The 12,203-nt window shown below is 44.8% G+C and overlaps 1 pseudogene; it reads right to left on the reverse strand.

Moving 5' to 3' along the window:
• Positions 1-1,365: 1,365 nt before the first annotated feature.
• Positions 1,366-9,070, reverse strand: LOC124526531 (profilin-1-like; annotated as a pseudogene).
• Positions 9,071-12,203: the final 3,133 nt, after the last annotated feature.

Below are 12,203 nucleotides of genomic sequence, written 5' to 3' on the forward strand. Positions count from 1 at the left end.
AAGAAAAGAGGAGGACACTTGCTGGGATGGGCACTGGGTGTTATAGGTAGGGGATGAATCATCGGATTCTACTCGTGAAATCATTCTTGCACTATACGCTGACTAACATGCATGTAAATTACAAAAAAAGAAAAAGAACAAGAAGAAAGAAATGGAGCCTGAAGACAGGACTGACTTCCTGCCTGCAATCTCACGATAAAACTTGAGCCGATGAGGCGTTGCTTCTGATGGATGAGCCAAGAAAGCGGTTTCTTGAGATGGGATCCTCTCCTGGTGAAGAGATGCCGTGACCACTGTTGAAATGACAGCAAGGGATTGAGACTATCACAGAGGCTTGGTTGATAAAGCAGCGACAGGGTTTGGGGGGATTGACTCCGATTTTGAAAGGAGTTCAAAATGGTGGGTAAAATGCTATCAAGCAGCGTCCCGTGCTATGGAGAAGTCATTTGTGGAAGGTCGTGGCACACTCCCCCGTTGTCTCAGTTTAAGAAATTGCCACACGGGGCGCCTGGGTGGCGCAGTCGGTTAAGCGTCCGACTTCAGCCAGGTCACGATCTCGCGGTCCGTGAGTTCGAGCCCGCGTCGGGCTCTGGGCTGATGGCTCAGAGCCTGGAGCCTGTTTCCGATTCTGTGTCTCCCTCTCTCTCTGCCCCTCCCCCGTTCGTGCTCTGTCTCTCTCTGTCCCAAAAATAAATAAACGTTGAAAAAAAAAAATTAAAAAAAAAAAGAAATTGCCACAGCCTCCCCGGCCCCCGGCGAGCACCGCCCCGATCAGTCAGCAGCCATCAGCACTGAGACGGGATCCTCCACCGGCAAAAAGATTGTGACTCACTGGGAACTCAGATGCTCTGCAGCATTTTTCTTGTTTTTTGGCAGTAAAGGTATGTAGACTGTTTCTTTGGATATCATGCTCTTGCGTAGGCCGCAATATGGCGTAAACAAATCTGTTATATGCACTGGGAAACCACAGATTCTCTTGACTACCTTTACTGTGATATTTGCTTTATTGCAGTGGTGTGGAACGGAACCCACGCTATCTCTCAGGTATGCCTGTAGATAAAACTGTATCTAGTCAGTCCCCAAAGTGAGAGCTTACGCCAGCCCAGAAATGACAGGAAATTCGAACAGAATTCCAGCAAACTGATCTGGACACAGAAACCCCAAGCCTGTTAGATTTATGGACCAGAGGAGGAGAGAATTTGATCCTCCAGAAGCAGAAACTGTACATCTTGGGCCCCTTCCCGCTGATGTTAAAACTTAACACCTTAGATCATCGGGAGAAAATAATACTAATTTCAAAGGGTTTTACTTGACCAATAGCAACAAAGTGGACAGGAAGATGGCCTACACTTCACATATCATACCTTAAAATATCTCCGTGGAAAACACCAGGAGGAGTAGTAATATAATAATGAAATTAGGACTATTAACTATTATGACGGGGACAGACACATTCACCGCTACCTGCAGAAGGGACGGAACAGTTTTTAAAAGGCAGTCTAAATGTACTGCAGTCTTATGTACCGTATTTACAGGCCATAGAAACATAGAAGTGACTGACTTGATAAGAACAGCTGAGGAAATAAGTCAAGATTCCATTTGTGTACATAAAGATAACAGGCCTCCACCGAATGTACATAGACCGTGGCAATCACCTTAGACCACACAGACCTGAGGCCACAAGGTGCTACCGTCAGTCGAGACCATTTAGGACACCACCTTGCGAAACAAATTATGAAAAGACAAACCCAGTAGAAACCCCAGAAACTATTTACAGTGGCAGAGAAATAGAAACAACCAATCTTTTAGTGTAAATAGGCCTAAAGAAAAAAGAAACACCTGTCAACCCAGCAATCCATTTACTGTAAATACTAACCCCTTTATAAAGCCACATCCCACTAACAGATAAGTCACCAATAACCGAAGGAGAGAAAACCCCAGGGGACCCTCAAAGGGACTCAGCGTCTCTGTCTCCTGGCTAAAGCCAGAAACATCCGTCCGTGTTACAGTAACCGTATCAATAGAAAACCCTCTTGTAAATAAAAATACTACTTATACCACTATGCCGTTAGATACAGGGCCCAAGTAACAATGATACAGGATATCCTACTGATTAAGAACATTTTACCAATAAAAATGAAATACCTAAAGGACTGAGAAGTATTTAGTGACAGATTCGATTCCTAACAATTGATGACAGACCCCCCCATTAAGGCTAAACGCCTTAGAGGTCCCAATTTAGGAAACGTCCTTGGAAAGCATGTAATAGGACATACTTAAATTAAGGAAAAAATGAGTGTGCCTACAATTTCACCACAGAACAACCCGGCTGGCCTGTGAAAAAGCCAGATGGGTCCTATTGGTTGACAGTAGCTTATATGATTTTAAACAAATGCTCTCCCCAAATTGGAGGAGTACCCCCGGATACAGGTGCTATCATAACCAAGATCACCACTGGATCTGGAACTTACTACAGGGTGATATGATAGGAAAAGATAGGATGAAATAGAGAGGGAAAGGATAGGAGCTGAGGTCCCAGGTGGGGAAAAACACCTATTTTGGAACAATGCTGGGAGTAGGTCTGAACACAGTGAACCCCCTCAGGCTTAAGGTTCCTCTTCAGAATGTAACAGGCCCCACCTACTCCCCCTGAGGTTTCCCTCAGGAATTTGACAAAAGACCTAAGTTTGGTTTTAGGCCACCTCTCGTAATGGAATTGCGCCAATCAGGGATGGACCAGCCAGCACCTCGAGCTACCAGGCCAATAAGGGTAGGACCTGAGAGGGAAGGGGGGGGGTAAGGGGTGAGGGGTGAGGGGTGGGCTACCCAAAACCTTGTAAAACAAGGACCCTTGCTTAATGTCCTGGGCATTCGAAAGAGCTTTCGTACTATTCTTGCTTTTTTTTTTTTTAATTTTTTTTGTTAATGTTTATTCATTTTTGAGAGATGGAGGGAGACAGAGCATGAGTGGGGGAGGGGCAGAGAGAGAGGCAGACACAGAATCCAAAGCAGGCTCTAGGCTCCGAGCTGTCAGCACAGAGCCCGATGCAGGGCTTGAACTCACGAACTGTGAGATCATGACCTGAGCTGAAGTCTGACACCCAACCGACTGAGCCACCCAGGCGCCCCTGTTCTTACTTTCTTTTTTTTTTTTTTAAATTTTTTTTTTTCAAATTTTATTTATTTTTGGGACAGAGAGAGACAGAGCATGAACGAGGGAGGGGCAGAGAGAGAGGGAGACACAGAATCGGAAACAGGCTCCAGGCTCTGAGCCATCAGCCCAGAGCCCGACGCGGGGCTCGAACTCACGGACCGCGAGATCGTGACCTGGCTGAAGTCGGACGCTTAACCACCTGCACCACCCAGGCGCCCCCTTACTTTCTAATCTTACACCCTAATAAACTTCTGCCTGCTGCTCATTTTATGTCCACCTTTTCATTCTTCGAAGGAGCGAGACAATGAATCCCAAGTATCATGGCAAAAATGATCCTGCAACAGTGGTAGACTTCTCTGACATGCTGTTTGCTGTTGTAGTTGATGAGAAGAGCCAACCCATGACTAATCACATGGGAAGGCAGACAACGTGGGTTTACGAGGTTGCCTCAAGGACACCTTAACAGCCCAGTAATAAGCCACAATTTCTGACACGACATTAGACTGGTCATGATCTCACAGTCCGTGGGTTTGAGCCCCGCGTGGGCGTTGGGCTCTGCGCGGACAGCTCAGAGCCTGGAGCCTGCTTCGGATTCTGACTCTGCCTCTCCCTCACTTGCAGTCTGCCTCTCTCTCTCTCAAAAATAAATGCACATTAAAAGAAAAAAAGAACTGTGAGGAATACATCGTTGTTTAATGCCCGGTCTATGGTATTTTTGTCATAGCAGCTGAGGCAGACTAAGACACTGGGATTCTAGACATTCTTATCCACTGGATAATGCCTCAAGTAAGTAAAGAAAACAAACTTAAAACAGTATGTGTGGGAAAATCCCATTTTGTTTGTGTTTTGTTGTTAGTAGGATCTTTTTTATTCAGGAAAAACAAAACAAAACAGTTTTCCAACCACGCGGAGGAGGGGTATGGGTAGGGGGAGGTGTCCGTCCATCCAGCCCCAGCCCCCAGCTCATGTGGGGTAATGGCCCCCCAAATAAAAACGGTGCCTGTGTATGGGAAGGAGAGGGGTGAAAAAGCGGTAGGGAGAGGTGGGGCAAGGAGACGGACCGACGAGGTCAGTACCGGGAACGCTGACGGGTGGGAGGCCATTTCGTAACATTTCTTGTCCATCGCACCACCCTGGACACCCTTGCCTCTCAGCCGGATGGGCGTCTTGGAAGTCACGGTGACAGTGACGTTGAAAGTGGAGTTGTGCAGGTGCTCCTGGTATGAAAACCCACGGTAAATCCCCTGTCCTGCAGCAGCGCGTCCAGATTAAAAGAACATTTCTGGCTCCCGGGTGTCAGCCTATTCACGAAAAAACCTGACTGGTCCTGGCCAACCGGGACACCAGTCTCAGCTGGCATGATGTTGACGGATGTTTGGTTTTCCCGGGACGGTGGCCCAGACCGAGGGCGACTCCTCATAGCCCACGATGGCCTTGTCCTGACTGGTGCCGCCTGCGGTGAGGTCATGGATGTGGGTGTTCACCCACCTTGGTGCTGCTGCTGGGGCCACCCGGGCGGGGCTCTCGCTGGGCTGGGGGGCTCCGGCCGGCGGGGGGGGGGGCGGGGGAGGCTGAGAGCTCGGGACTGCCCTACCCCTACAGACCGTCTCTGCTCATTGAGCCACAGCCCTCACACCGCCCCTGAAATCCCATTTTTGTATATAATAAGCCGCTCAGCAAGGTAGAATTTTGTTTTAATTAGTAGAGAAACTACCATTTAAAATTAAGAGCCGTGGGGCACCCGGCGGGCTCAGTCGGAAGAGCATGCAACTTGTGATCTCTGGGTTGTGAGTTCGAGCCCCTCTACGTTTTGTGCAGGGACTACTAAAAACAATAAACACGTAAACATAAAAAACAAAGGGACAGCTGCATCTCTGTTAGTCGAGGTCTCCCACTACTCCTTTGTTCTGGAAGGGGGATTCCTTTCAATTAGGTGGAGTAAGGGAAGCAGGGGAAAGGTGGAGCTGGGGGTGGTCGAGGCTGCTCCTCTTGTCCTGTTCTTTGGTACAAGAGTTTGCTGGGAGAAGGTTTGCAAAGTTTCCCGAAGACTTCTGGAGGCTTCTGGGAGGTGTTCAATGTGATACTTTATACGTTGTGAAAGGATTCCCACCTTCCATCGCTTTTGTGTCAGTGTGAGAACACCTAAGTTCTCTCAGCAGATTTCAACTACATAATTCGGTAGTTTAAACTATAGGCATCGTGCCATCGGTAGATCCTCGGACCTTGTTCCTCTCGTAAGGGAAAGTTTGTGCCCTTTGCCAAGCTGCCCTTATTCCCCCCCCTTCCCAGCCTCTGGCAACCACTATTCTACTATGTTTCTATGAGTTTTGCTTTTTAATTTTTTTCCTGAGTCCACACATAAGTGATACAATGCAGTGTTTGTCCTCCTCTGTCTGGTTTATTTCACTTAGGGTGATGCCTTCCGTGTTCACTCATGTTGTTGCATATGGCAGGGTTACCTTCTTTTTATGGCTGAATATATATGTATATATATATATATACACATATAATTAAATATATTATATATTATCTTATTTAAATTTTTATAAATATAAAATATACATAGAAAAAGGTATTTATAAACATTATAGGCATCAAATACTAGACGCTTAGGTTGTTTCCATACCATGCTGTGATGACTATTGGGGTACAGATACCTCTTTGAGCTGATGATTTTGTTACTTTGCATACATGCCCAAAAGTAGGATTGCTGGATCACAGGGTAGTTCTATTTCTAACTTCTTGATGAAACTTCATTTGGTTTTCCAGAGTGGCTGTACCAGTTTATACCTCCAACAAATGTACAAGGGTTGCCTTTTCTCCACATCCTTGCTAGCATTTAGTATTTCTCGTCTTTTTGACAATAGCTGTTCTAACAGGTATGGGACGATATCTCACTGTAGTTTTGATTTGCATTTCCCCGATGATTAGTGAGCATCTTTTTTTTTTTTAATTTTTTTTTCAACGTTTTTTTTTAATTTTTTTTATTTTTGGGACAGAGAGAGACAGAGCATGAACGCGGGAGGGGCAGAGAGAGAGGGAGACACAGAATCGGAAATAGGCTCCAAGCTCCGAGCCATCAGCCCAGAGCCTGACGCGGGGCTCGAACTCACGGACCGCGAGATCGTGACCTGGCTGAAGTCGGACGCTTAACCGACTGCGCCACCCAGGTGCCCCTAGTGAGCATCTTTACATGTACCCATTGGCCATTTGTATGTTTTCTTTGGGAAAAATGTCTATTCAGGTCTTCTGCCTGGTTTTTTTTTTTTTTATTGAGTTATCTGTTTTGCTTGTTTGTTTTTGCCATTGAGTTGATGAGTTCCTTATATATTTTGGATATTAGCCCTTATTGGACATATGGTTTGTAAATATTTTCTCCCATTCCAAAGGTTGCCTTTTAGTTTTGTTGATGGTTTCTTATTCTGTGCTTTTTAGTTTGATATAGTCTCACTTCTTTATTTTTGCTTCTGTTGCCTTTGCTCTTGGTGTCCTGTCTAAAAAATGATCACCAAGACCAACATCAAGGAGCTTATCTCCTATGTTTTCTTCTAAGAGTTTTATGGTTTCCAGTCTTTTTTTTTTTTTTTTAACGTTTATTTATTTTTGAGACAGAGAGAGACAGAGCATAAACGGGGGAGGGTCAGAGAGAGAGGGAGACACAGAATCTGAAGCAGGCTCCAGGCTCTGAGCCGTCAGCACAGAGCCCGACATAGGGCTCAAACCCACAAACTGCGAGATCATGACCTGAGCCGAAGTCGGACGCCCAACCGACTGAGCCACCCAGGCGCCCCCTATGGTTTCCGGTCTTAAATTCAAGTCTTTAATCCGTTTTGAGTTGATGTTTTTGTATAGTCTAAGATAGGGATCTAGTTTCATTCTTTTGCAGGTGGATATATGATTTTCCCAACACCATTTATTGATGGGACTATCCTTTCCTCATTGTATATTCTTGGCTCCTTTGTCAAAAATTAGTTGACCAAATGCAAACAGATTTATTTCTGTGCTCTCTATTATGTTCCATTGATCTATGTATCTGGTATTTATGCCAATACTACACGGATTTGATTGCTATAGTTTTGTAATATAGCTTTAAATCAGAAACAGTGATGCCTCCAGGGGCGCCTGGGTGGCTCAGTTGGTTAAGCAACTGACTCTTGATTTCAGTTCAGGTCATGATCTCATGGGCTGGAGATCAAGACCCTGTAACTGGGCACCGAGGTGGAGCTTTCTAAGGATTCTCTCTCTCCCTCCCTCTATCTCTTAAAAGAAAAGAAAAGAAAAGTGGGGTGCCTGGGTGGCTCAGTCGGTTGAGCGTCCGACTTCGGCTCAGGTCATGATCTCACAGTTTGTGGGTTCGAGCCCCACATCGGGCTCTGTGCTGACAGCTTAGAGCCTGGAGCCTGCTTTGGATTCTGTGTCTCCCTCTCTCTCTGCTCCTCCCCCACTCATGCTCTCTCTGTCTCCTTCAAAAATAAATAAAAACATTTAAAAAAAGGAAAAGAAAAGAGAGAAAGAAAGAAAGAAAGCCTCCAGCTTTGTTCATTCTCCAGATTTTGGGGGCTATTTGGAGTCTTTTGTAATTTCATATGAATTTTAGGATTATTTTTTCTATTTCTGTAAAAAATGCCATTGGAATTTTGATAGATTGCATTAAATCTATAGATGGCTCTGGGCATTATGGATATTTTAATGATACAACTCTTCTAATCTGTGAACACAGGCTAGCTTTACATTCTTGCATGTCTTCTTTACTGTCTTTCATCGGTGTTTTATAGTTTTGAGTGTGTAGCTTTTTCATCTCCTTGGTTAAATTTATTCCTAAGTATTTTATTATTTTTGATACTATTGTAAATGAGATTGCTTTCTTAATTTCTCTCCAATAGTTCCAATAGTGTATAGGAATGCAATTGATTTTTATAATTTTGTATCTTACAACTTTATTAAATTGTCCATGTTTCATTCTTTTTTAATTTTTTTTAATGTTTATTCATTTTTTGATAGAGAGAGACAGAGCGTGAGTGGGGGTGGGTGGGCAGAGAGAGAGGGAGACACAGAATCCAAAGCAGGCTCCAGGCTCCGAGCTGTCAGCACAGAGCCCCACGGGGGGTTCCAACTCACAAACCGTGAGATCATGACCTGAGCCGAAGTCGGATGCTTAACCGACTGAGCCACCCAGGCGCCCCTCCATGTTTCATTCTTAAAGCCAACTATAAGCAAGGCTAATCCTTTGGGTTCTCTTCCTGAGCCTACCATGGAAGGACAGAAACATACAGTACATATGATGTACTATGTATACCCGTTAAATACATACGTAGTAGAACCTATAGTATATATATATGTATATACATATATATATATATAGTGTATATATATATAGTGTATATATATATAGTGTGTGTATATATATATATATAGTGTGTGTATATATATATATATACACTATGAGCACTTACAAGTCAATAAGAAATGAGTAACCCAATAGAAAAATGGCAAAAGGCTAAAATCAAGCAGCTAACAGAAACAACAGAAATAACTCACACTTAAAAAGAGTTTTTATTTCATTCATAAACAATTTATTAAACATGATTAAAAACATAGAGAGATGCTACTTTTCATCTAACAGGTTAATAAAGAGCAGGATAAAATTGTCAAGACTGCTAAAAATTCATGAACGTTTTCCAACTATTTTTTGTTTATATATTATTTAATTTAAGGTGGATTCATTTGTAGGTAATACAAAACCCAACTCAAACAGGTTCAAACAGCGGGGATTTGCTGGGTGGTGGACCGGATCCCAGAGACAGGACGGGCTTCAGCTCTGGTTTGAGTCAGCAGCGCCGTGACGTCATCGGTGTCTTTAGAGTTCTCCTCTCTGACTTCTGGCCTGTCAGTGTCATCCAAAGGCTGATTCCCCATCAAGGTCCCAAGATGGTGACCAAAAACTCCCCAAGTACGGTCGACATGTGCATTCTTTATGCCATAGGGCAACTTTGAAAACCTTTCTACAGGGAGTTCTCCTTGATCGGCAAATCCTTAATTCACCAATACGGAGTCCAGAAATTCTGTTTCCCAGCCTCCCTCGCAGCTCTGCCGATGCCCTTCCAGACATTCAAGTGCGACTTAGTGACACGAGGCTGCAAGAACCATGCAGAAATCCTCCAGGTAAGGATGGCAGCACTAGCTGCACAGGCTACGGTTGCAGAGGCTCGGGGGGGGGGGGGTCCCTAGGGCCCAGCACCCCTTGCCAGTGTGGTACTTGTGCTCAGTGGGCCAGCAGTTTCTCCAAAACTCTGGAACAGTTACGCAGTAGGATGTAGTCTGCTGTGTCCCCCTGAGGCCTGATTCTCGGGCCTTCCCAGAGACTCTCTCAACTCCCTGAAATCCTTTAACAAATTCCTTTTCTGTTTAAAGTATCCACAGTTCATTTCTACTGTGCAAAAGGAAGAACTCTGACATACAGAGAAATGTTCCCTCATCACGTCTGGGGAAAGGAAGGTCGCAGTCAGAAATTCTCTCAAAGGAGCAAGATGTGGGGCACCCGGCTGGCTGAGTGGGTTGAGTGTCCAATTTTGGCCTAGGTCACGATCTCACGGTTCCTGTGTTAGGCTGCCAGGTGGGGCTCTGCCCTGTGGGGCTGGCTGCACGGAGCCTGCTTCAGATTCTCTGTCTCCCTGTCTCCGCCCTCCCCTGCTTGCACTCTCTCTTTCAAAACTAAATAAACATTAAAACAAACAAAAAAAAGAGCAAAATGTTTCCTTCTCGGATGCCTCTGGCAAACCTTTTTTCTCAAAAGCCAGAATTGTGTTTTTTTTTTTTTTTGTTTGTTTGTTTTTTTTTTCTGAATTACTGGGGCTCGAGGATGGGATTACACTTATGATGGAAGGCTCAAGCCACGTATCTATCCCTTAAGGCTTAAGACGAAGGACAAAGAGAGACAAGTGAGAACAGCCAGGTGAGGATCAGAATATTAAAGAAGGATGAAAAAGTGAAGGCATATGGGAGGGAGGCGGACCTTGAGGTCTACCAGAAAAAGCTTATCTTAAACTCCTTAGTTGTATCTGTACCCGGCTCTTCACACATATATTCCTCTTTGGTGCTCTCATCTCTGCATGAACGCTTGTCATGTTGATGGTCACCGCTTGGAACTTCTGGAAACAGTCACCAGGACAGAATGCAGCTTCCTCTTTCTGTGGTCAGAAGAGGGGTGAGTGAGGGGCCAGTTCCTTGTTTCCTCAATCTCCCTTTGGTAAGAATTGGGGCAATAAAAAGAATGACAGGGGCGCCTGGGTGGCGCAGTCGGTTAAGCGTCTGACTTCAGCCAGGTCACGATCTCGCGGTCCGTGAGTTCGAGCCCCGCGTCAGGCTCTGGGCTGATGGCTCGGAGCCTGGAGCCTGTTTCCGATTCTGTGTCTCCCTCTCTCTCCGCCCCTACCCCGTTCATGCTCTGTCTCTCTCTGTCCCAAAAATAAATAAACGTTGAAAAAAAAATTAAAAAAAAGAAAGAATGACAATGCCTTTCTCCTTAGTTTAACGGAACGGTCCTTATGAAATTCAATGCTCATTGTTATACTCTATTTCCTAATTCTTGTCCCCTATTTTTAGGCACCAATGTCTGTCAACAATGCTTCTTTCTCCCCTGTCAAAGCCGGTCTTCGTTCATTCTTTGAAACAGCCCACCCCTTCCAACGGATTGGACCGTATTCCCGGCAGTATATTCCTCACAATTCGGAGCCTGTTCTGAACAGTACATTTCCCAAGAGTGAATCTCACCCTCGGGACTACTGACATTTTAGGCTGGGTCAGTTTTTGCTGTGGGGCCCAGTACTGTGTGTGTAGGTAGCATCACTGGCTTCTACTCTACCTTCCGGATGCCAGCAGCATCCCTCCCCTGTCATCCTCCGCCCCCTCGAGTTGTTAAAACCCAAAATGTCCCAGACACTGCTGAATGTTCTCTGGGGGACAGAATTACTTCTCCCTGAGAACTACTACACAAATGCCCTGGGGAGTAAGAGCAGTGAAGTCCTCTCATAGTCCGAGTGACCGTGGGGAACTTGGACTAGCCAGGCCCCACACAAACTACAAAGTGGGTGAAAGAACTCACTTCTGGGACTTGTGGATGAGTCACTTTGTTGTCTTAAAGGTGCTGGAGGTTACTGTTGAATCATCACCTCCCAAAGACGAATATTAATTTTCATAGAGTACAGCCCGACATCAAAGTGGAGTATACTTTTCCATCTGCCCTATAATTTGCAAGGCCACGTCTCTCTTAATGAGGCATTACACATTATTACTTTTAATCGACCTACCTTGCTTCCAAATGTATCTTCTTCGGATCATTCCTGGGCAATATTCCTTTTAATTCCCTTAGATTTGGCTCAAAGAGTCGAAATCATTACTTGGAAATTTAATCTTGTAGGTTTTTTTTTTTTTTTTTTTGATGGTGGTTGTTATTTGGCATATGGTACATATGTATTTGGTACATGAATTTTAGGTTGTCTGATACACAGTTACTAAAAACTTTTAATTGTAGCCTTTATTTATTTATTTTCTGGAAAACGTCATCCTTTAGTATGATGAAGTGTCCTCCATCGTGTTTAAGTCTTTTTGGCTTGCATCGTCTGACAGCAAGATAACCACCTTTGCATTCTTATTGTTTCATTTGTCTCGTGTATCTTTGTCTAGTCTTATTTATCCTTTCTGAATCACTTCGTTTAAGTGTATCGCCTCTAGGTGACTTTTGAGGCATCATAAACCATACCAGAACTTAGTGGCTTAAATCAAGAGCCATTCAGCTCATAATTCTGTTGTTTGGTTGGCGCGTGTCGTCTGGGCTGGCTCAGCTAATCTCTGCTGGGCTTGCTCCTGTGTTTGAGGTCAGCAAGGGGGCTGGCCAGTGGCTGGATTCTGAGATAGCTTTGCTCACATGTCTAACAGCTAGCTGGTTGTCGGCTAGGCCTGGGAGAGTGACTGGGCCATGGGTCTTTCATAATCCGGCAGGCTAAACTGCACACTCAGAAGTCACAGGGTTTCAAGTGCAGCACGAAGGGAC

The sequence above is a fragment of the Lynx rufus genome, unplaced genomic scaffold (genome assembly GCF_022079265.1).
Source record: "Lynx rufus isolate CCGP_SWC_20201006 ecotype Redwood Valley unplaced genomic scaffold, mLynRuf1.p SCAF_5, whole genome shotgun sequence".
NCBI classification, from domain to species: domain Eukaryota; kingdom Metazoa; phylum Chordata; class Mammalia; order Carnivora; family Felidae; genus Lynx; species Lynx rufus.